The sequence below is a fragment of the Procambarus clarkii genome, chromosome 18, assembly GCF_040958095.1.
Source record: "Procambarus clarkii isolate CNS0578487 chromosome 18, FALCON_Pclarkii_2.0, whole genome shotgun sequence".
NCBI classification, from domain to species: domain Eukaryota; kingdom Metazoa; phylum Arthropoda; class Malacostraca; order Decapoda; family Cambaridae; genus Procambarus; species Procambarus clarkii.
Genome location: NC_091167.1, coordinates 297,364 through 302,505, shown reverse-complemented (window position 1 = coordinate 302,505; position 5,142 = coordinate 297,364). Strand labels below are relative to the sequence as shown.

At 42.8% G+C, this 5,142-nt stretch overlaps 1 non-coding gene across 1 annotated transcript; it reads right to left on the bottom strand.

Annotated features, from left to right (window-relative positions):
- Nucleotides 1-4,738: 4,738 nt before the first annotated feature.
- On the bottom strand, nucleotides 4,739-4,857 carry LOC138366147 (5S ribosomal RNA). Its single transcript, XR_011229085.1, has one exon. It is a non-coding gene; the product is annotated as a 5S ribosomal RNA (ribosomal RNA).
- Nucleotides 4,858-5,142: the final 285 nt, after the last annotated feature.

Sequence of the window (5,142 nt, the reverse complement as noted above, 5' to 3'; positions counted from 1 at the left end):
ACCTCTTCACAGAAAAGCAGTTTGGCTTTCGAGCACATAGATCAACCCAGCACGCAATTAACATCATCTACGACGCCTTAAGCTCAATTCGCAAGCAAAAACAGGTAGCCTTGATTGCGACGAGGGACGTACACAAGGCCTTCGACAGCCTGTGGCACGATGGTCTGGTGTACAAACTAGCAGACTTACCAGCGCAAAACTGGACCCTCCTCAGGCTGATCAGTAATTTCCTTAAGAATAGGCAAGTTACCCCCAGCTTCAAGGCAAACGAGGCCGCAGCCTTCACCCCAACAGCTGGAGTCCCCCAAGGATCATGCTTGAGCCCGGTTCTCTTCAACATCTTTGTAAATGACCTGCCCCAACCAGAGTATAGGGACACCATTATCGTGCAATTTGCGGACGACGTAACGCACGTAATAACATCTAACCCTAGCAGCCAAGCGGCCAAACATGCAACTGCAACCCGTAAGGCAAACGTAGAACTAGCAAGGACTGCTAACTGGGAAAGGAAATGGAGGATCACCACTAACCCAGAAAAGATTCAATTAAGCACTGTCGGCTGTATGGCCTTCTCAATTGAAAATGAGGGGGGAATAAGAATCAGGGGTGAACCCATAGCCATCTCAAACTCCAACACAGTGCTCGGTTACAACTTCAACAGGCTTCTCAACTCCTCCCAGTACGTATCCCAGAAGACAGCGATGGCCCGGGGCTCACTGGCGAGGCTCTTCCGTTTCAACCAAGCCCCATCCCACATCAAGCTCCACCTGTACAGAATGATCATAAGGCCTAGCTTGGAATACCCATACGTTCCCCTGAACCTCACCAACAAATCCAACATGTTGAAGATTCAACGTGTACAAAACAAAGCACTTCGCTTTGCAGAGGGCCTGACTCTGAGTGACAGGGTGAGAACCGACCTGATCCATGAGACGCTCAACATGAAGCCAATGAACATTAGGCTCAGCTACCTGGCCAGAAGACAGCTGTACCGTATGAAGAACATGTATGTCCCAGACCCAGAAGATCCCTTCGTAGCAGAAAACACCACCAGCGACTACGAGATCCACGAACCACCACACAGAACCAGAAGAATCACTCTCCAACAAAAAGTGATCAGACATATCCATGATGAGGCCTTCCCAAGCCCTCAGATACTAAGCGGTCTGCCAGACGATCCAGATGAGTGGCCCATCCCGGACCCAATCTACACCAAATGAAGAATAAAGAAAGAAAGAAAAAAAAAAAAAAATATAAATAATAAAAAAAAAAAAAAAATAATAATAATAAATAAATAAATAAATAAAAAAAAAAAAAAAAAAAAAAAAAAAAAAAAAAAAATATATATATATATAAATAAAACACCTACAAAAAAATATAAAACCAAAAAACCATTTGTCGTGGCGTCAGAAGTGTAACTACCCTGATGTTTCTAAGATTAGCCTCCTTCAGCCAACTCCATCGGCTCTAGTGCTTTAGGACACCAACAAGGTCACAAACACTAGCCCCCCCCAGCCAATGTACTGACAACCCAACATAACACACACGCAAACAAACAACACATACAAAAATGTCAACCCATGGTGGACAGGCCACCGAACTTTCAAACCTCCTCTCTCTCGACACCCGCATCCTCTTCCTGAATTTCATCTCCCCATCCCTCTACCTCCCCCATCCTTTCCATTCCCTATGGACATCAAAGCAAGGCGGCATAAAACCACCACAAACCCACAACAGCAGCAGCAATGTCAGGACGCGGCAAGGGAGGCAAAGTGAAGGGCAAGTCAAAGTCTCGCTCCAGCAGGGCCGGACTTCAGTTCCCCGTGGGCAGAATTCACCGTCTGCTGCGTAAGGGCAACTACGCCGAACGCGTCGGTGCTGGCGCTCCTGTCTACCTGGCAGCCGTCATGGAATACCTCGCTGCCGAAGTTCTGGAGCTCGCCGGTAACGCCGCACGTGACAACAAGAAGACCCGTATCATCCCACGTCACTTGCAGTTGGCCATCCGCAACGACGAAGAACTCAACAAACTTCTGTCTGGCGTAACCATTGCACAGGGAGGTGTTCTTCCAAACATTCAGGCAGTTCTTTTGCCAAAGAAGACAGAGAAGAAGTAAGCACTTCTGCCACCCACCACGACAAATACCATAACCAGGCTCCATCCGGAGCCACACACACTTTAATAGAGAGATTCAAGTAGACAATCAACTTTCAAACATTAATAATAACATTTATATTGATTTCATTTGGAATGTGTACATAACAAACAAACAAAACAAAATTATAGGGGATATTCAGCATCACTTGGAATATTAACCAATCATATAAATCCAATATATATTTTATATTTTACTTTAAGCGAGGAATTCATATTCTATCAATTTTTAATCATACAAATGAACAAAAGCAATTCTTCACTAGACGTAATGAATGAATAAATGATCAAGGTTTTAATGTGTTTCATGAATAAATATATATATATATATATATATATATATATATATATATATATATATATATATATATATATATATATATATATATATATATATATATATAATATAATATAATATATTATAATACTTGTGAACCAGAATATGTTTGAGCAGCAGCGATCGTGCCATTGGCCGAAGTGCAACAATTCAAATAATTTAAAGGGCCTGCTCGGGTATATAAGAGAGGCTGCGAGACTGGGGCCGGTGGTGGGTGATGGGTGATGAGTGATGGTGTGGTGTGGTGTGGTGTTGTTAAGAGTTGATTTACGGCCAGCCAGCCAGCTGCAGCCAAGGCAGGGCAGGGCAGGGCAGGGCAAGGCAAGGCAAGGCAAGGCAAGGCAAGGCAAGGCAATAACAGGACAGGACAGGCAAGGCAAGGCAAGGCAAGGCAAGGCAAGCAGGCGGGCGGGCGGGCGGGCGGGCGGGCGGGCGGGCAGCCAGCCAGCCAGCCAGCCAGCCAGCCAGCCAGCCAGCCAGGCAGGCAGGCAGGCAGGCAGGCAGGCAGCCAGCCAGTCAGTCAGTCAGTCAGTCAGCCAGCCAGCCAGCCAGCCAGCCAGCCAGCCAGCCAGCCAGCCAGCCAGGCAGGCAGGCAGGCAGGCAGCCAGCCAGCCAGCCAGCCAGCCACTCCCACTTTGTATTTATATGCATTCAATTTATATTCAAACATTATATATGTTAAGGGCCTAGTTTTAGTGTTTATTTTAAAAATGACAAACATCGAGTCGTTTTACCAGTCCTTTAGCGTTAACGGTGATGCATTTTAAAACTGAACAGAAATCACCTTTTCTGGATATATCAAATATCGAATCCGCTTAATGTGCCTACAATTCAATCATTCAAAAAATACATAATTTACATCATGCCTTTTCATAGAACAGACAATAAGATTTGAGACAATAAGAACTTTAGTTTTATAACTAAAGTTGCACAATTATACCAACTCTATGGTGGCTGGGTGGTAAGGTGTGTGGCTGGTGTTTTGGAAGTCGCGAGTTCAAACGACCCAATGGGAGTACTTTTTTTTTTTTTTATGCCATACAATCTTCCTAGTACTATTATGTAGGTGTGTGTGTGTGTGTTTTTATTCATTCTTTGGTTTTATAGATGACATACATATTGACTCCTTTTACCGGTCCTTAATTAGGCTCTGGGGAAGCAATGGTGGTGGTGGTGGTGGTGCATTTAAAACTAAACCAAAAATCACCAGTTCTGGACGCGTCAAATATCATATCCGCTTAATGTGTCTACAACCTAATTACTTAAAACTACACTATTTAATTCATTCATATCATGTGCATATTGGTCATTATGCTCATACAACCGACATAACAATTTATTTTCATTATTAGAATCATACATTTCATCAAGTAATACAGATACAAAGAGATTTTCTTTCTGAGAAGACCGTTAGTATTGGCTGGCTGGCAGGCAGGCAGGCATTTGAGGGTTATTATTTCGCCTGTTGATTGGGGGGAGGGTTGATGTGTTAGGGGGTTTTCGGTTAGGTGTGGTGGTGGTGATTGGTGGTGATTGGTGGTGGTGGTGATTGGTGGTGATTGGTGGTGAGTAGTAGTGGTGGTGGTGGTGGTGGTGGTGGTGGTGGTGGTGGTGGTGGTGGTAGTAGGTGGGAGGGGGGGGGGGGGAAGGGGAATGATGGTCTGTGGATTCCTTCTCCGTACCCCTTACATATAAGCAAAAACATGCCTTCCTGTGGGTATAGAAACATTAACACAAATTATATCAGTAACTGATATTGTAGCCTTTTAAACAGAAAAGATTTGTACATACAAATACTTTTAAATTATCATTTATTTGTGGAAATGGCATTTACGTCATTAAATTGATACCTCAGCATCAAGTGTCCTGCAGTGGTCCAGTGGTAAAGTGTATATAAGTGATGCGTATTCTTGGAGTTGCGAGTTCAAACCCGGATTAAGCTATATATATATATCTATATATATATATATATATATATATATATATATATATATATATATATATATATATATATATATATATATATATATATATACAACATGTTTTGTTTTGGTTGTTTGTTTTTGTATAAAGCCTCACACACTATATTAAGCGAGTTTGTTTTAAACATGACATACATATTAATTCATTTTACCAGGCCTTATTCCACACAACTCCGTGAATTTCCCGTGGAGCCAGCCAGCCAGCCAGCCAGCCATTCAAACAAAAACAAACGAAACAAAACAAAACAAAACAAAAAACATTAGTGCCAACAGCATTTGGTGTTCCCAGGCGGTCACCCATCCAAGTACTAACCAAACCCAACGTTGCTTAACTTCGCTGATCGGACGAGAAGCGGTGTTCTCAACGTGGTATGGCCGTTGGCATGAGACTGCCTACACATTGTGGCTAATAACCAACTCTTTTTAGTCATCACGGCAGGATACGGACCTTCTTGTGGTGTCTTAATGGTAATTGTATCCTAACATATTTTTGTCTCCTTGGCATGGATATTTAACATCGTTTATTCAGTCTTGGGTTTATGTTCTTTCGCCATTTACAGACATTTTACATCTACCTACTTCCTCAGCCTACCCTGCCAATTTCTAATGAATTTGTGGATTTTCTTTTGTAATACATACATGTGTGTGCTCATCTGCTCTTCAGTTTT